This window comes from Bos taurus, chromosome 1, assembly GCF_002263795.3.
Source record: "Bos taurus isolate L1 Dominette 01449 registration number 42190680 breed Hereford chromosome 1, ARS-UCD2.0, whole genome shotgun sequence".
Classification (NCBI taxonomy): domain Eukaryota; kingdom Metazoa; phylum Chordata; class Mammalia; order Artiodactyla; family Bovidae; genus Bos; species Bos taurus.
Window position 1 is genome coordinate 59274924 of NC_037328.1, and position 20891 is coordinate 59295814.

The 20891-nt window shown below is 39.5% G+C and overlaps 1 protein-coding gene across 27 annotated transcripts in view; it reads right to left on the reverse strand.

Moving 5' to 3' along the window:
- ZBTB20 (zinc finger and BTB domain containing 20) overlaps positions 1 to 20891 on the reverse strand; it is an 862801-nt gene that overhangs the window by 322998 nt on the left and 518912 nt on the right. For 2 of the 27 annotated variants that reach the window (XM_059890149.1, XM_059890173.1), the window contains exon 1: positions 5452 to 5580. The exons of 23 other annotated variants lie outside the window; for them this stretch is intronic. The gene's annotated coding sequence lies outside the window, so the exon portion shown is untranslated. Of the gene's footprint in view, positions 1 to 4703; positions 5581 to 20891 lie in introns of those variants that run through there. 2 more of the 27 variants (XM_059890138.1, XM_059890172.1) reach the window with 2 other exon arrangements.

Here is a 20891-nt window from a genome sequence, read left to right on the forward strand (position 1 = left end):
GATTGACCATTGATGACAGATATAATTAAATTTCACAAGATATTTTGGATTCTTTTAATTATTGTTTATTAGGGTCAGTTTGTTGTATATGAAGTTAGTCTCTAGATGTTATTCATGTCAGCAGGGTACCGTTTAGGGTGCTGGAATGGTTCCCTCTCCTCCGATGTGTCCAGAGCACCAAATGTGCCTTAGTATGCTCCAGCTTACTGATTGAAGAAGCACCTAGAGATCCCACCAATTTCTTTATGCATTCATGAGAAACAATTGCACTTGGCTGTTTTCAGTTATTATCTGCCTCAGACAGGGCATTTAATTAGTACTTTTTAAGATAGTGGAAATGATTGGGCAGTCTGTCTTCTTGACCCTTTCTTTACTGTGTTGTCTGCCCCAACCCTCTCCTGTCTAGTTCATGGGTATTCATAGCTAGTCCTCATGCCTTTCCACATCTGATGTCAACCTGAGCTCCTTAGATATTGAGTTTGAGGAGAGGAAGAACCACTGACTGACTATAAGCAAATACTGACAAACTGGAGAAGTTTTTGGTCAATATGATACTTTACAGGTGAGTTTGGTACTTTCAGACTGCAGGAGAGAACAATGTAGGTATTTGGCACCCTCATGAGTCCTAGGAAATGAATGGAACTACTGCATGCTCAAGACTCCATGTCCCATCAGAAATCACTTGGGCATGTAGAGATTAGAAAAGCTACCTTGGAAAATGATGCCATCAGCTAGTTGGAAGATCTAATATGGGAGTTTAAAGGATTCAGATACAGAAGAATTGATTTGTTTTCTGGACATATTTCTTCCGTATGATTAGCAATATGTACTCAATGTCAATACACTGCCATACAGATATCCATCCACTTATCCATTCATTCATTCATCACCTATTCATTGATCCTCCACTCAGATTGAGGCAATTCAACATTGGTTGGAAGGGAGGTAAATAAACATAAAATGTAGCACCTGCCCTCTAACCACTTGTAGTTTCATATGTATAAAAAAACTTCAGTACAAAGCAGTATATGATGTGTCAAATGAAAGCTACAGATTTTTAAAATGCAATTAATGTCAGAAGGGAAAGTTCACTTTTAATCTAGGTTTTTACAGAAAGCTTCAAAGAAAAAAGTGTGACTTCACAAGGATATGTCTTGGTTGGGTATCTTGAAAAGGTATCTGGGAAATTATAGTTGCTGATGTTGATATGTAAATACAGCATCAAAGTATTTAATGTACAACTAAATCACTGAGAAACTAGAATAAACTGGGTCATTTGGATATAAATTCATTCTTACAAAATAAAGTGAATCATTAAATATATTATGAATTTTCAGATAATTAAAAGCAATTTCATTTCTTTCTACTTAAACTACTTTATACATATAGCAATTAATATTTTGAAGTTGTACATAAATAGAATTTAGGCTCATAATTTAACATGTGTGTTTGATGAAGGATAATTACCAATCTTATCAGCTAACCAAATCTTATCTTTTGCAGATTCTGTTCATAAATATTTGTGTAAAATTTCTGTGTTGTCAGTGTGATAGAACGTCAACTACATTTCACTTATGGTTAATTTGTAAAACGTTTGATTGAGTTTAGAGGTAAGTGAACCTAGCTAGGATTTGGTTATATTTTTAATAGCTGAATATAGGTATGTTGCCTGGAGGAAGAAATGGCAATCCACTCCAGTATTCATGTCTGGAGAATCCCATGGACAGAGGAACTTGGCAGACTACAGTCCAGGGGGTCGCAAAGAGTTGGACACAACTTAGCAACTGAGCATGAGCACAGGTATACTGAATACAGATTATACACAAGCTAACATACATATATAATCACATGATACAATGAATCAGCACCTTCTTCCTAACGTTTAAAAACACGTGTCTTTTAAAAGAAATCACATAAATATCAAAAACATTTCTATATAAATAAGAAAGAATAATTTCTTATTGAGATAATAATAATTCTGTCATTTAGAAATGCTATTTGAATCTATTTGTGACTGCCTAATTAAATGAATATAACACTTGGGAAGTGCTTACAGCAAAAATGTACATGCAAGAAAATAGACATTTTATAACATGCATCTTCTGAAATTAAAATAAAATTTTTAGAATCAGCACTCGGAAAATTGAATTATCAATAGTACATTATGGAGGTTTATAACACAGGTTTTGAAAAGATCAGGTAACTATTTACAACCATTTCAATGGAAAGAAATACATCATTATCTTGCCTTTCTATCAAAGGTGTACTGATCAAACTAACTTAAATACTCTAACTCAGCCATGCAATTCTTTCTTCCACAGCCACGTGGAACTCCAGGTCTTGGCAACAATAAGGAAAATTTCTCTGGCAGGTTATCTTTTTAAAATGTCATCTTGGGATATACTCTTAGATATTTGTGTTTACCTATTTTCTGCTTAAATATGCTCACAACATTTTGTGTACAAGCACAGAGGATTTCAATAGTAAAATGTTTTCTAAATGCTAGCTATCCAGCTTACCCTGAGTGCAGTCTTAGCAGATATCATCTCTACGAGAGATAACGGACAATTCTCCCAGGAGTCTGTGGAGCCTGAGTGTTAACTGTGAAGGCACAACCTCACATAGGTCTTGGTAGTAATGGGTAAAAGTGAGTTACATTTATATATCACACTTTAAAAAATTTTAACCCTATTTTTCCTTTCAGCTTCTTTCCTCAGAAAAACAGAGAACTAATGGAAAATCCCCAAGAAATATTCCACATGCATGTAGTATAATTAACATGGCCTAGCTGAAATAAGCAAGCTTTCCATTAAATACCATCAAGCTTTGAGCGTACTGGTCCTAATAAAACTCTGGGACTTCTTCCTATCACAATGACAGCTCAGGAATTTGATGTGCCTCCCAAACTATAGGAACCATGAAAGTAAGCTGACTCTGTGTGCTAGAGGTCACTGACAGAGCCTGATGAGGCTGTAGCAGGGGTCAGTGTCTGTAAGGACCATGGGACTATATAAGCATGAGGTGGTAAGGAATCCTCCTGCCAGTTCAGGAGAGCTGCAGGAGACACAGGTTCAATACTTGGGTTGCGAAGATCCCCCCGGAGGAAGAAATGGCAACCCATTCCAGTATTCTTGCCTGAAAAATCCAATGGACAGAGGAGCTTGGTGGGCTATGGTCCACGGGGTTGCAGGAGTCGGACATGACTGAGCATGCACAAGTTCTGTGGTTAAGAATCTGAATCACCCAGAGTAGCAAACAAAATTCCGAAAGTAAGCATCGATATGATATGCAGAGTGATTGCACCAGCTTGGACAGGAGTCCGCACAACAGGCACACACAATACACATCTGGTTAAACGCAAAATCAACTAGTGCTAAAGCATTTCCAACTCTGAGGAAGAATCTACTGGCAATGTGTTAATAGCAAGGAAAACTAAAACAATAAATTAGCATCTCTTTCCAAATATTTAAGAACATCGAGTGAGTGCCCCTTAGGCTGGGTTGTGGTTCTTGGAAGTTTTAGCCTATGAGAACCATATTGGGAACATCAAAGACTCCTCCTTGCCTCCAAAGAGCAATTCACTTCAGATGCTGCCACACAGTCAAATGCTTTTATGGCCACCATGTTTTTTTGGTTTTTATTTTTTCCACTCTTAATATTTTGGAACACACTGGATCCTTAAGATTGGAAAGAAAACAAGAAAACACAGTGAGATCAAATACCTCTGAAAAAGCAACTAAGTAGGGACCTGATGGTAAAAGATAAATACACGTTCCAACTGAAACTCCACTTCCAGGGAGAGTGTGAATTATTAACAAGGACATGGAAGGCAAGTATTGGCACTAGAAGCTGGTCTGTTGACTCCTCTGCTAGTCTCATATCACACAGCGTGCCACCACCCCCATCTCATTTGTTAGACAACTTCTGAGCACACTCAATCAGAGGCTCTTATATTGAGGACGATACTATATTTGGGTTTAATACTGTGAGGACAGTCATCTAGTTTTCCTGTGTCACGATGATAAATTTCCCTGGAACCAAATAAGGATTTCCCTTGCATTCTTCTGTTTAATATCATGAATGCAGAAGAATAAAGACAAGGGTATGACAAATAATATTTTCCAAAGGTTGGGTGGGGGAAGTTTCCCAAACGTTTAAAAACAGCCAGTTCTTAGCAAAGTGATCTTCAGAAGAACAGTATTAAACAATATTCTTGTTCCACGCAGCCACTTTTACTCCTTGCTTAACTGGGTACGTTACGTATTCTGAGCATAATGTAAATGTGCAGAGGAGAGATGCACGAAAAGCTGGTAGAGAGAAACTCCAAACGGATCCTGAATCCCACTTTCACTTCCCCCTCCTATAACCCCATCTGCTACCTCCCAGCCGCACTCACTCACCTATCTTTCTCCTCCCACCAGCATGTTTGCTAGGCATGTCAAGGCTGACATCCATCGGTGGTAGCATGAAACCTAAGCCTGCAGGCTCCTCCTGAGCACAGACTCAAGGCTCAGCCATTGTCCATAGAGTGCTCTCAGCTGTACATAGTAAAATCTTCATCAGGCCGTTGGATTGTTTGGTAGCTTTTTTAAAAAAAAATTCCATTTTTTTCCATTTAAAAAACACTCGTTATTTTCTGACTGCCTCAGAGACACCAAGAATAGAATCCTTGACACATCAAATTCTGGAACCTCACCACTCACCAGGACTGTGGTTCCTGATCCAAGGAGTGTCGCCTGAGAATCAGCACAGACTCCCGAGGCTGTCCAGGCCTGGCAGCTAAGCTCCCTGCTTTGATTAGTTCGTCGAGTTCACGGTGTTCCAGAGTGCTGAAGCACAGAAATTAGGGAGGGGAGGTGGAAGGAAAATCACTGGAGCCTCTTACGATCTAACTTCCACTAACTGAGAGGAAATGTCTTATAAATAAACAACAGCAAGAGAAACAAAAAAAAAAAAACCCATCCCGTCCTGCCAGAGGAATGTACATTATTGTCTCCCGACGGAAAACTTTACACCACACCAGAATGCAGCCATTTCTCCTGAAACTACCTCCCTCAAAACAGAAAGGAAAAGAGAATCAGAAAGAAAAGGAGAACAAAAAGAGATTTTTTTTTTCATCTCCTTGAATTCTGTTGGGAAGTTCATGTCAGTTCCCAGTAGACACATAAGCAGTTTCAACAGTGTCACTGTTCTAGGATTTCTTGTGGAGGCTGCTTATTAGCAAAATTTCATTTCTGCCCAGATGACTGCTGTGCCATCCGGACATTTTCAGAAGGGAAGTTCAGGGAGGGGGGAGGGTGCGATTGTGGAGGAGAGGAAGAAGAGAGGACAAAGGAACATTCCTGATGAACCGGAATGCCCTAGACACGGCCATGAAAAAGCCAGCCCCCGCCCACCACCCTACTATTGCTTGTTGAGGGCTTGGTGATGCAGTGTGTTTAATCTACTTACTCTTTCTGCTCGAGAGGCTGAGGTTCCTACATTTCCAGCTCATGCTGGACTGTACCGTAAGCAACAAGTGAAATGAGTTCAGTGATCTCATTCTAGTCCTTCGACTCCTGTCCACATCGCTAAGCGACTGCACAGCTTGGCACAGGCCAGGATGAGTCAGCAGTCTCTGGTCATGAGAGGCCAGGCCTGGAATAGCAGGGGTGGGGGGGTGGTGTTAGGTCAGGAGCAAAATGAAGCAGAAAGGCAGTTTAGATGGCAGGGCTCAGCTCTGCAATTCACAGAGATACTGCAGGTCAAAATGAAAGAGCCTCATCAGCTCTGGGGTGAAGACTGAAGGACTGTACAAAAAGGAGCAGCAAGGGAAAAACTTAGAACAGCTGCCTACCAAACATAGCAAGAACAAATTAGAGTACCGCAGACAGAAAAAGAGGGCATCAGTAGAGCCCTGGAGGAGAAAAGATGCTCATTAAGATCTCTGTAATACCTTTTTTTCCATGTGCTCCTAAACTTGATTTAAGAAAAAGTGGTTACCTATACACCATCCTGTGGTATTTTGGTATTGCTTTCCCTATTTGATAAGTAGCAAAACAAACAAACAAAAGAAAAGCGGTATAGTAAAATCACAACAGGAAGCCTCATGTTCCATAAAATAATGTGATTATAAGTAAAAGCCTAATATCTCAAAGATGTGCATTTGGGTCAATGACATCCTCGCAAAATCTGGTCACAAAATGGTTAAAGAGAAGCACTCCAGTTAAGCTTTGGGTGGCAGTAAAGAAGAGCCAAGAGAAAGGAGAGAAGTAAGTTCAGTGTTGGAGCACAAAGGGAATATGAGACTGTGTCTATATTTCTGCTCCACGGGGTCAGCATGGACCTCCATCAGCAAGTGACACTTCTTGTCAACAGGACTTTCCCACGCCTCTTCCTGTGCAGGAGTACTGTTATATAGCAAGAGGAGAAGGAAAATAAAACAGTCAGAGGAAAAAAACAGGTTCAACATAAAAAATAAATCAATTAACAGACATTTTTTTGGAGGAGGCTAATAGCCTGAATGAGTCAATGGATAAAGAAAAGACTTAGGGTAGGAAACAAACTCAGAGGGAGCGTTTCTAGATAAGGAAACTGAGGTGGGGACAGAATGGTCAGCAAATAGTGGCGATGGCCCCCAAACAAGGGAGAAAGCAACTTGAAAAGTCAGATGGGGTACAGCAAGAGTTGCAGGGAAAAGAGAACACCATTATCAGGGCTGGGAAACACTAGTAAAAGATTTCTTTACAGAGCTTTAGACAGAGCTAATAAAGACTCACTCCTAACTATTTTTGTATAAAGATGAACAGTTGTGTAAAATGTATAAAAAAAAGTAGAATAAATTTTTAGTTTTTATTCCAAAGATCATTAAATCATCTCACCACCTCTTTGATAAATGCTTGACCTTAAGAAAATGAACTTTCTAGCCTCAGTTTTCTTTTCTTTGAAATGGAATATTATCACCTTGAATTATTATAAAGATGGAATCAATGTTTGCTGATCCTTATCATGGTAGTATCTATCACAGGTTGGATACTCAATGAAATGCTAATTGTTTGTATCTTATTAACTTATCATCTTCCTAAGTACTCAGTGAAAGAATCATTTCCAGTGTTGTTGCAATGGATTCAGAGGATCCAATAGGAAGACCTTACATCTAGTAAATTCCTCAGAGAATGTTGCTTCAAAAAGCTTGTTTCTATCTGGAGATTTGAAACATTATGTATGAACACAGAGGATGTTAAAAACCTATTATGTTAAAATCTCGATTTGGGGTATCTATATTGTCCAAGCAGCTTGGAACTTAATAACACGAAGTAACTAGAAACCTGAAACAGAAGAGGGATGTTTAGAAGCATCTCCAAAAGCAACAGGATAAAAGTGCTATTGGCCTTGACTGCGTGATGAGGGTTTTTTACCAAAGGGGAAAACTTAGTCCAGTTGATCATCCCAGCCTAATTGATTAATTGTGGGTCTGGCCATCTGGCTGATGAATGCTGACACCCAGCACTGATTACTGCGTAACACAAATCCGGGTGTGCTCTGCCTGCTGCCTCCCACAATAATGGCAACGCTGAACTTCAGGTTAGCTTCTTCAGGCCTCTTGGCTCAGTCTCTTCATGGAACAGTGGTTGTGGCAGGGAATATTTTACTAGACCTGGTCAAGCATTATCTTCTCTTATTTCAGTTACCCACTCCTTTCCAACTCCACGCCCACCTGCTCCTGAGCCCTCTTCTTGTATATAATCACTTCCCATGCGAAGCATTCCATCTGTAGTTTTCATCATACTGTCTGACTCTCTCATTTCCGGTTGCTCTATTCTGAAACATATTCAACTTGTCTGAAAGACCCATACTGTTATTTCACAGGGTATCCTACGGAAACATTTTTATTGTCTCTCCTTTGTTACTGGTTTATTTCAAAGTATCCTGTGCTTCCAAATAAAATTATTTCACCTAACTCATGAGCCTTATTATGAGGCCCACATATGGCTTAAGTTTTCCAGGAGGTTAACAGAATACAAAGGTTAACAGAATATAATTTTTGCATCTTAAATCTACATCTGATCCTTAGGGTGTCCCTGGGAGAAGATTCTCCGAGCTACAAGGACTCTGGAGCACATTTAAGTGCTAGGAAAAAGAGTCAGGCCCATGTAAATAACAGGAATCAATGGGAATGCCACACACGAAATAATCAAGACAACTTGTACATGGGAGAATTCTCAAAGTAAATCAAATCTGAATGTGTAAATATAAACCCTGGGGAATTACAACCAAATTATTTTATTATTTTTTTGTAGAAAGGGATGGAGGAGTAAACTGATAGAAAATATCTTTAGAAACGTTGGCCAAAGAATCACAGTGAAAGAGAATCATTCATTTCCCCTCTCTTTTTTCTCGGACTGATTTCCATCTCAGAATTCATTTTTCTTGCTTCTCACAGATGCTGAATTCTTCTATGTTCCAGGCTGGGTTAGTGTTAATTTTCAGTAGAGAATGGCAGTAGCATGCTGAACTACAGAGTTCCAGACTGGGAGTTGGGAAATGTTTTTGGCCTGACTGTCAGTAAACAGCTATGTGTCTAGGGCAAGTCAAGTCCCTTAACTCCCCATGTCTCAGTGTCTTCATTGAAAAATGATAGGGTTGGACTGCATGAACTCCATAGTCTCTGCCAACATGAAGATTCTATGGTTCTATAGCTCATTTCCTTTTTCTCTCTGGCACCAACTGCTCAGCAACTCTGCTTCTAGTCATTTCTCTGCTCTCAGTTACTGATGGAAAAATATCGCCTTCATTTACTACCCAGTATTTGGTATTTGTAACCTTTCTCTCTCTCTCTATTTTTTTTGATGCTAGATATTTTGAGTCATAAACATGAACATATCCAGATAGATGCTTTAAATTTGAAAGCATTTAAGGAGAATAGCTTTCCCATGTAGAAACATTTAGTGCAGCTCGGCATGGAGGAAGCCAGGCATCCAAAAGTGGAGCAAAGGGGCCAATTCACAAATGAGAGGAAGCCTTTCATAATAAGAGTCTCTAGACTCTCCAATTTAGATAGAGCTACCAAATTCTAGCTACTTTTCCAATCAATCGCAGACACCCTCACAGACACTTAGAACTACAAATTTTAGGACCAGCACTGGCAGTGATGCAGTTCTTATTTCACCTCCACCATGTATTGCCAAGTAGGATTTAGGATGGCATAGTAATAAGAGCCAAGAGGACAATCTGTCATTTATTTTCCTCCAAACTTTTCAAAATTTCCCATTTGGGCTCTGTTTCCCAGTTTTAATTTGGTAACTGCCATTTTTCAGCATTTCTTTTAACAGGTTACTAATAATTTCTGATACAGGATCTCATATTTCATTTTGTGCTGCTAGAACTGCTGTTAATATTTCATCTGCCTTCAATTCAGCTCTGAATCAAGGCTGCTGGGGTTTTGATACACAGTTAACACTTTGGATCTGGGGATTTGATCATCAGTGTTCACCCAGCTCGTCCCTATATTTTTAGGTAAGAGTACTAAATTGTCTCAGAACTATCTCAAAGTGTGCTATACATTTTAAGGATATGTTAGAGTATCTCTTTCTGGATTTGGTATCTCTTCTGTGTTTGGTCTCCCAGGTAGCTTGCTATTTATTTCAGTATTAGTGTTCTGATAGCAGAGGGCGATGGTTCCGAGTCAGACCTCACAGTCAGATCTAAGCTCAAAACCTTGCCCTGAGATGTACTACACAAAGCATGTTACGTCAGTTCCTTAACCTTCCAGAACCTCTATTTCTCTATTTGTAAAATAAGGATAATAACAGTGTGTGTGTGTGTTAATCACTCAGTCATGTCCTGCTCTTTGCAACCCCATGGACTGTAGTCTTCCAGGCTCCTCTGTCCGTGGAATTCTCCAGGCAAGAATACTGGAGTGGGTAGCCATTCCCTTCTCCAGGGGACCTTCCTGACCCAGGGACGGAACTTGCATCTCCTGTACTGCAGGCAGATTCTTTACCCTCTGAGCCACCAGGGAAGCCCCATCTACCCCTGTTGCTACGAGTTCTCAAAAAACCATGGGAATCATTATTTCCCTAGCATTACTAATCTAAATATTCACATTATAGTGTTATTATTTTCCAACATCTTTTCAAGGCCAACAAATTACTTTTGAGTCCAGGCTTTTGTTGTCTGCCTTTTTACAGTTTACATTTTACAAAACTCTCAGTGAGATCAAGTAAAATATTTTAAAATCAGATCCTTAAAACCATATGTACAGTTAAAAATAGTACACAGCGTCATATTCTTAAGTCACTTTTCAATCTAGCATCAAATTCTCAAAACTCTTTGTTCCTCTAACAGCGAGGCTGGGATAAGGCCCATCATACTAATGCTAATCCATTCCATAAAGAGATGATTTACTGCTACCTACTCCCAAACAATACATATTACTTCAATCCTTTTTAGTCATGGAGCAGTCATGGTCCATCAGGAAACAGAAACCACACAGTAATTTGAATAGGAAAAATTTAATATAAAGAGTTATTAACTATAACAGGGGTTTGGAGTAATGAGGGAGTGACTAATGATAAGACAACTGTAAATTATACAAGATGGGCTCAATAAAGGACAGAAATGGTATGGACCTAACAGAAGCAGAAGATATTAAGAAGAGGTGGCAAGAATACATACAAGAACAATACAAAAAAGATCTTCATGACCCAGATAATCATGACGGTGTGATCACTCACTTAGAGCCAGAAAACCTGGAATGTGAAGTCAAGTGGGCCTTAGAAAGCATCACTACAAACAAAGCTAGTGGAGGTGATGGAATTCCAGTGGAGCTATATCAAATCCTAAAAGATGATGCTGTTTAAGTGCTGTAGTCAATATGCCAGCAAATTTGGAAAACTCAGCAGGGGCCGCTGGACTGGAAAAGGTCAGTTTTCATTCCAATCTCAAAGAAAGGTAATGCTAAAGAATGCTCAAACTACTGCACAATTGCACTCATCTCACACGCTAGTAAAGTAATGCTCAAAATTCTCCAAGCAAGGCTTCAGCAATATGTGAACCGTGAACTTCCAGATGTTCAAGCTGGTTTTAGAAAAGGCAGAAGAACCAGAGATCAAATTGTCAACATCTGCTAGATCATTGAAAAAGCAAGAGAGTTCCAGAAAAGCATCTATTTCTGCTTTATTGACTATGTCAAAACATTTGACTGTGTGGATCACAATAAACTGTGGAAAATTCTGAAAGAGATGGGAATACCAGACCACCTGACCTGCCTCTTGAGAAACCTATATGCAGGTCAGGAAGCAACAGTTAGGACTGGACATGGAACAACAGACTGGTTCCAAATAGGAAAAGGAGTATGTCAAGGCTGTATATTGTCACCCTGCTTATTTAACTTATGCGCAAAGTACATCATGAGAAACGCTGGGCTGGGTGAGCACAAGCTGGAATCAAGATTGCTGGGAGAAATATCAATAACCTCAGATATGCAGATGACACCACCCTTATGGCAGAAAGTGAAGAAGAACTAAATAGCCTTTTGATAAAAGTGAAAGAGGAGAGTGAAAATATTGGCTTAAAGCTCAACATTCAGAAAACTAAGATCATGGGTTCCATTACTTCATGGCAAATAGATGGGAAACAGTGGCTGAGTTTATTTTTCTGGGCTTCAAAATCACTGCGGATGGTGATTGCAGCCATGAAATTAAAAGACGCTTACTCCTTGGAAGAAAAGTAATGACCAACCTAGACAGCATATTAAAAAGCAGAGACATTACTTTGTCAACAAAGGTCTGTCTAGTCAAGGCTATGGTTTTTCCAGTAGTCATGTATGGATGTGAGAGTTGGACTCTAAAGAAAGCTGAGCGCCGAAGAATTGATGCTTTTGAACTGTGGTGTTGGAGAAGACTCTTGAGAGTCCCTTGGACTGCCAGGAGATCCAACCAGTCCATCCTAAAGGAGATCAGTCCTGGGTGTTCATTGGAAGGACTGATACTGAAGTTGAAATTCCAATATTTTAGCCACCTGACGTGAAGAGCTGACTCATTTGAAAAGACCCTGATGCTGGGAAAGATTGAAGGCAGGAGGAGAAGGGGACGACAGAGGACGAGATGGTTAGATGGCATCACTGACTCAGTGGACGTGAGTTTGAGTAAACTCTGGGAGTTGGTGATGGATAGGGAGGCCTGGCGTGCTGTGGTTCATGGGGTTGCAAAGAGTTGGACATGAGTGAGCGAGTGAACTGAACTTAACTGAAATTATATAAGAACAAGCAAATATAAGGAGGAGCCACGACTTCTAAGGCTGATAGAGAGTGCCCGATCAAGAGTCCCTTACACCTTTGGACCAGGCTCCAGTCTTTATTGGGCAAAGTGAAAGTGTTAGGTACTCAGTCGTGTCTGATTCTTTGCAATCTCGCGGACTGTAGCCTGCCAGACTCCTCTGTCCATGGAGTTCTCAAGGCAAGAATTCTGGAGTGGGTAACTATTCCCCTCTCCAGTGGATAACTATTCCCCTCTCCAGTGGATCTTCCTGACCCAGGGATCAAACCTGGGTGTCCTGCATTGCAGGCAGATTCTTTACTGACTGAACCACCAGGGAAGCCCATTGTTGCACAAGGCACAGCCAATGACTGAATGGCAGAGAAACTGCTGGAGCAGTGTGTCAGAAAAACTGGCTGGAAGTCTATACTCCAGGGTGTCCGGGAAACTGTTCACAGGGAGGCTGTTTCATCCGAGGCACTCTACCATGTAAACCACCGTCCAATGTGTGCATGTGTGTGTGTGTGTGTGTGTGTGTGGTGGGTAATAGAGGTAGCTGCTGGACACTGGAGAAACTACCTGAACTTCGGCTGCTGGGCCACAGGGCGGAAGTGTGTGCCGCAGGAGCCAGGCCCTAGAGAACCATGCACAGTGCAGGAGCCTGCCAAAAATGTACAGGCAACCTGGAAGGAAACCCTCTTCCTCCCATAATGTCTCTCTGAATCCTCACTGGCAAAGCGCACACACACAGACAGTAAGGAAAGGGAAATATTTAAAGGAGCCAGATACATTTTTGTTGAGCAGGCAAGGAAGGGTGAATTTGGATCTGCGCAGCAGCACATGGATAACAGGCAGAGTTATTAGATCATACACTTGATGAGATAACTCACTTTGGAGATTACAATCCAGTGTTCTCTTACTATACGACTAACTAGACTTGTTTACCTTTGCTAATGCACTGACTCTGTATAATTAAATATATATTGTCAGAATTAAGGACAATAATATTCTATTAAATAAAAGTGGCACTACTAGTATTGGCATGATGACCTCCCCCAACCCAAATGCTGCCCGTGAGTGCTCATTCTCTTCAGTCATGTGGGCTGTTTGTGGCCCCATGGACTGTAGCCCACCAGGCTCCTGTCCATGGGATTTTCCCAGCAAGAAGATTGGAGTGGATTGCCATGCCCTCCTCCAGGGGATCTGCCTGACTCAGGGATCGAACTCACATCTCCTGTGTCTCTTGGACTGCAGGAAGATTCTTAACTGCTAAACCACTGGGTAAGCCCCAAATGCTGCCCACATATGTTTTACTTGTTTACAGTTAACAGATTAGGAAAAATGTAAAGAAATACTAAACTGTTGACCTAGATTTATGCATCGGTGATCCCAGTCCAGAATTTCAACTAAGTGGGTAAATCAGGAGAGTCATTATGAACAATCCACAGCTTCAAGAGTGGTAAAAATGAGCTCAACTATTATCTTTCCTTTCTCCTTTTCTTTTTATTGACTCTAGAACCCATATTTGCTGTTCTATGACTCATTTTGGGGGAGGCTGTTCACTATGAGTTGCTGTATTTTAGAAAAATGTATCATATATTTAGTAGGGAATTTTCCCTATGAGTCTTGTCCTATATTGTTCTACCTTCAATATTATATAGAAAAGCTTAAGTAAATGACCAATGGGAAGCATTCCTTAAGGTATACAGTGATCACTGACAGAACTGATTTTACATATGGATGGGGAGGTATACTTAAATATCTCAACTGTTTTCACCTAATTCTTTTTTTCCTTTTAGAAGAGGGCAGAACTGTTTATTCTATACCTAGAGGTAGGATTTAAAACACAAACCCCCGACATTAGAAAGGGTTGTGTGGTGGTAAGAGGCTGAGAGCACAGAAAGCAACTGGGTGAGGAGCGAGTGCTATGGAGAGGAGACAGGCTCAAAACTAAGGCCACAAAGCACCTGTCCCACCCATTTGTCTGTTTTCACTGATGCCTGGTCATAGTAGTACTATCCGCTCTCACTATTATGGGGAGGATCTACTGGCTTCCTTCAGTCTTGTTTTCTGAAAACCAGTGGGATTATCAAGCAAATACTGTAGGCATTGCTTTAGGATTTTAGACAAGTGACTGTCTTTAGAATCTTCTTTTGTTTGTGTTGTCTGTGAAGACTGAGGATAAACCTAATGACCTTACATACATTCGATCCCCAATTCCCCAGCAAACAGATATGCACACCTCTCCCCTGCAATTGTTGAGTCCAAAAGGAAACGATGACAAAGGAGAATCATAAGGCCATGTGAATCAGGCAGGCAAGTCCATTTTATTTTAGTGTGCCCTTCTGTTCAGTTGGCTGTTCTGCTCTGACCCACTATATTTACCCTGTCGGCTGCTCTTACTAGCAACATGCCTTTTTAATCAGCCTTCCTGGGGTCTGCATTTGATTACAGCATTTGTGTTCTATTTTGATTCTTTTGTACTGTGCCCTGTGGTGTTAGCTTGAAAGGTGTTATTTATAAAATGAAATTCTATTGTATTGCCACTTGGATTCAAAGAGGACATATAATATTAATGCAGAATGTATTTAATAATATCTTGAATCTATTAAATCAATTTCTTCATGAGAACATAAAATAGGAGGGATGCAAGTAGGTTGGTAACCCAGGTAATAAGTCTTAAGAATTACCTGACTCTCCTTCACAGGCATTCATAAAAGCTGGCATGAGAATCTTTCTCTTAACGTCACGGTTTCCGAAAGGAGGAGACTACCTTTCCTCAGCCAGACCAGTGAAGTGTGCACCTGTTTAAACATTCAATCGTGAAGACCAAACATTTTCCTAGGCCTTGGATGCAAATTTTTGACTAAGGAAACCATGAGACGAAACACGGATATGACTTTTTTACTACCTAGGAAGATTTAGGTAAAGAAGGAAATATAATCAACTGTTTCCAAGGAGCTGCCTGCAGAATTTGTAAAAAAGAAGAAAATTCATTATGTTCTTAACTTCCCTCAAAAGCAGGTTAGGAAAATTCTAGTGATACTAAGGATTGAGACAGAGTTTCCAGGGTGGCATGTTTAGAGTGACACAGGTTTCTTTATGGCTGCTGGGCCTACAGACAAATGCTTATGGATCAGACTGACTGAGTCCTCAACTTTTCTTCACTTCTAATTTTAATGCAAACTGAAGACTGGAACACTATATCACTATATCACAGCTTGCATGGCACATCTGTTGTTGTGTACATTCCACTCTTCCACCATACCCCTTTTTTTTTCCTGGTGATACATCTGAAATCATCAGTGACTAAGCTGCTGTTTAGATAAAGAATAAGGAAGGATCAGGTGTGGAAGACAGGTTAGCAATCAGGCTCTGCAGAATCTGCTAAAAGAAACTGGCACTCACAAGGGAAGCTGGTTATGCAGTCCTAGGGGGAGGGTTCCTAGATTTTTTGCCTGTTCATTTGCTCATTGTATATCTCCAGGAAATCTAGGGTCCATTTTTCTAATCACTAAAACATGGATAACTATATTTACTTCTTTCTATTTTCATTGGACTTCTTTAGGGATGGATGTGATAATGGTCTGGAAGGCTCCAAATTCTCTGCAATGAGGGTAAGATACAATTGCACAACATAATTAAAATAATAGTTCAGACCCCTTTTTAATTTCTCCAAATTCAGATATGAGAAACATTAACAAATGAATGAATTTCCTCCCCTTTGGTAATAAATCATATGCCTTCATTCATAAATGACATCCCAAACATGAGGAGCTAGGACATGTTGAGAAATATACACCTCAATCTTGAATGAAGCCAATTGCAAACTCCTTGCATGAAACAATCATGTTATTTATCTCTGTATCCATCTGGGCTCTACCATGTTGATTTGCATTATATAAGTACTTCATTAATGTTTGTTGAATTGAATTGAAAAATGAAATCATACAATTTCAGAGCTGCAAATAGCTAGAGATCATGTAAGTCCAGTTGCCTCATTTTGATGAGAAAACTGATGCTCAAACTGAGTGACTTATTCAAGTGCAATATTAATAATGTTAAGTCTTCGGAATAGTTAAAAATCTGTCACTGGAAATATATAACTCAATCAATTAAAAACATTTTTTTTGTCAAAATAAAAAGTACTCTTCAGCTTAAACAGCCTGAAGTATTCTAATCTAGGGCTTCTGAGGTGGCGCTAGAGGTAAAGAACCCACCTGCCAATGCAGGAAATGTTAGGAGACCTGGATTTGATCCCTGGGTCAGGAAGATCCCCTGGAGGAGGGCATGGCAACCTACTCCAGCATTCTTGCCTGGAGAATCCCCATGGACAGAGGAGCGAGGCGGGCTACAGTCCATGGGGTTGCAAAGAGTCTGATATGACTGAAGTGACTTAGCACACACACACATTCTAATCTAACCAAGGAGGCTGAAACCTAAAGCAATAAGTAAACTTCACCAAATGACCATAGACCATAAGCATGTTAGAACTCTGTTACTAAGTTGGCACATTTTACTACTATGCCTATCCCCACTCCACCAGCATATTTTTTGTGTGTAAAGTTAAGGTCTTGAAAACAAAAAGGAGTTGCAAATCATTGAAATTATGTGGGATTTATGGATGTGCAATTCAAAAATTAAATTACTTTCATTTATTATTTCAGTTTACTACTTAGCAATATTGTAGATGGTAAGCCAATTTTAAATTCTAGGGTTCAGGAAACAAAGTAGGACAAGACAGTTTATCCTTGGTTAAATAGAAAGTGAGCAAGACTATGAGAAAGATAATTTCCCTTTAGTGGAAGTTACTCATTTGGTATTTGCAGAAACAAGTCTGTCTGACTCTTGCCTGAGTTGTCTGGTTGAATTTGTACCATAGCAATAAAAGCCAGTCAAATTATCCTTTTGACCAACTTAATTTTTTGTGAACAGTATTAAATTTCTTTTTCTTCACCTAAAACAATCAAGAGATTTAAATTCTTGGTTAGAATATAAACAATTGGTAGTCAGGTATTTTAATGATCTCCTAAAAATGGCAGCAGAGAGACTGGCAAAGAACAGAAACTGGACAAAAGTAAAATGTCGATTATTGTAAAGTAGGAATCTAGGAATCTCCCACGAACCACTTCACATTTTTCCAGAGCTCCTTTCACAGTAGAAATCTCTGAAGGTTACAGAGAACAGAACTTGAAGAAAAGGGGGACAAGTGATAGCAACAGACTCGATGCTTCCAATACCTGGAGGGCCTGCTGGAGGCCAACATTTGTATATTACCGAAACTTTACTCTGGAAACATAATCAGGTTTTTACAGATTAAGTTCAAATTACTAACTTGATATTTCAGCCTCCATTTCTTGCTCTACTTCCTTCAATGTCCCAGGTTCCAGTACTACCCAGCAAGTATTCCAGAGTGTAGCCACACTATATTAGTATTTCCCTTTTCTTGGCATTGCCAAGGGAGGCCTAAATTTTAATTTTCTATTCTATTATCTCCATGATTTATTAAATCATGTCTGGACTTCTGGGTTGGAATATTATGCATTCATTTACTATGATTCAATAAGCATCTATTATGTGTGAGACACTAGGAAAATAAATAGGAATAAGCCTTACTTCCTGCCTTCAAAGAATTAAGGAATTCACAATGCAGTGTCTACTTCCTATAAATAGCATATGTTCCTTTCTTAAAGCTTTTGTTCTTCTCTTAGTTGGAGTGTCCTAGTGTCGTTCTTTTATTAATCTAATTGCTTTAATTACCTCATAGCCTAGGTTATGTTCTATCATATCCATAAACTGTTTCCCAGTTTTTGTGGTCCACATTAATTCTCTTTTTTCTTCTTTTTTAGACTAGTACAGCTGGAATAGACACTATTGCCAGTCAATATCCATTCCCCAATTTCTTCCTACCTACAGACTCCTATTTTGTTCAGAGTGGCAGTGTGCTCAGTCCTGAATGATGAGTTATGATATTTCTAAGCCAATTATGACAAATCTGTTCCCTGATTTCCTTGCCTCCCTAGCAACCAAGGGGGGCCTTGGGACCCAGTTCTAGTCAATAAGATCTATGTGGCAATCTGCTTGAGAAGCTGGTTTCTGAGAAAGTTTTTTCTCTTCTGATAGAGGTAAAAAGCAATCCTTCTGCTTGCCTCTTCTCCCTTTGAATATGGACAGTACACTTCTAGCTGCAGCAGCTGTTTTGTGACCATAAAGCAACAAACGTGAAATAAGAAATAAAAAAGCAAAGAGAAACACAGAGATGTTGGCCCTCACTTTATCACATACCAGCAGCTCTTTATCTCTGGACTTATGTGAGAAGCACAAACCCCTATTGTTTAAGACACTCAGGTCAGAATTTTTGCTACAGAACACATTTCTAACCAAGAAATAACTTTCATAAGTTGAATTATCCAAACTATTCTTCCTAACTAGACGGTAATCATCAGTCACATTCTTGGTATGTAATAAATATTCATTGGCTTCATATCTTGATTATATATACTAGACATTCAATAAATGTAATGAAATGCTCACTCTGAAAGCAAAGAGGAAATCTGTATTGAGAAAGGAGGATTAAACCAGGTCAAAACAGAAAAAAACAGTCTAAAATAAGAAGTTCTATGACGAGAATTTGTTACAACCTAGTTCAGTTAGTAATAAAATAAAAACAAACTTGTAAAAGTTTTCTAAAAATAGTCAAAATGTATTTTAAGTAAGAAAGAAGACATTAAGAAGTCCCAAAGGCATGGATATTTTATTTATTTATTTATTTTTTTGGCATGGATATTTTAAAGAAGAGATGATACAAATAAGATTTCTATTAAATATAGAGAAGACAATGCAATGCAGTTCTGATTCTGTTAAAACTAAGCGAGGAGCCGGCACTCGTTAAGTAGCACTAACAAGACGTTTTCTCTTTCCCTCAGGTAGCGTGGTTGCGACTCACGCAAATACTCCAGACTCCTCAGCATGCTAACTAGTTTCCAAAATCTTTCACCTGACGTTTGAACCCACGAATGAGGAAACTATTAGAGCATTTGCTTTGGGAGAAAAGGCTGCATAAGTTAGGACAGAAACTATTTTCAAGTATTCCAAGTATTCCAAATAATGGGGAACTGTTGAAGAGAGAAATAAGTAGCTTTGGGTCGTTTTAGGTTAGTGACCTTAAATATAAGGTGTGATTTAATCAGAAGCCAGAGTAATCATGGCAGGAGGTGGGGAAAAAGACTCAGCTGCCTGGAGTTTGGGAGGACTTTGGTGGCAGTTTTCAGTTCAAGCTAAAACGAAGCTAAAACTGCAGGATTCTGTCAGAAGCTCCACAAACAAAGGGCTGCATTATGTAACGCATCTTGTATTCCTTTGTGAACTAGTCCACAACAAAGTTTCATTAGTTCCCCACCCGCCAAGACATTTTACCACTTCCAGGCTGCAACTTTTTGTCCAAAAGGGAAACTTTCTACCTCAAATTAAAAGTTTAAATTGTAAGAAAACTGACATTTTCCCATGAACTTAATCAAGTCAATCTGAACTTCATACAGACCAGGAAAATTTTACTTCTTAAGCAAGGTATTGTTTTGCTTAGTTGCTCAGTCGTGTCCAACTCTTTGGGACCCCATGGACTGTAGCCTGCCAGGCTCCTGTCCATGGCAATTCTCCAGGCAAGAATATTGGAATGGGTTGCCATGCCCTCCTCCAGGGAATCTTCCCAACCCGGGGATCGAACCCAGGTCTCCCACATTGCAGACGGATTCTTTACCGTCTGAGCCACCAGGGAAGCCCTGGTGGACCAATGTAATTTCACTTGAAGAATTTCCAAATAACTCAGCAATAATTAAAAATAGTTATCAAATTCTCTCTTGAGTTATCAAACTCTCTCATTTTCTGATAATGTTATTCTGTTAAGCACATCAATTCTCTGAGGGTCACTGTTCAGTATAGCAGTTTATTGGCAAAATAGGAAGACAGCATGTTGCATGCATGGTATATAGCAATACAATCTCTAAATACTATCTTTTCTTCAAAATAAAATTCATTTGTGCCAGTCATGAGGATATTTTATGATTAAATACAGTCCTACATTATCAAATTTAATTTTTGTATATAAAAATCCTTTGCTTAGCAGTTTAATTACTTTATCAATTACTAATGTAGTAGTATATAAAGGAGATCAAACCAAGCAAAGGAGAAGAGAGTGACAGTGGATGAGATGGTTAAATAGCATCATTGACTCAATGGACATGAATTTGAGCAAACTCCAGGAGACAGTAGAGGACAGAGGAGCCTGGAGTGGTCCATGGGGTAGCAAAGAGTCAGACATGACTTCGTGACTGAAAAATGTAGTATTATATAATATTTTGATCAACTGTAGAAATTTATCTATTGGATAGATTTTTCCCTCTTGACATTTCAAATGTTTGCTTAATGCCTGTTAGTTAGACCCCTCTGAAAGTGACTAAGTTTTACTGGGGAATACTTCATGAGAACTGGGATTCAGGGCAACTTACTGGTAAGGTATATGTATATAGATTTTCATCCTTCTGGGCTTTGTTCATTCAAAATGCATCACTCTGGAACCAAGAATTATGTTCTGTAAGTTGAGTAATCGTATCTCTCCATTTAGTCAGGATAGTTTCAGTGGAACAGTGGCCACGTTCA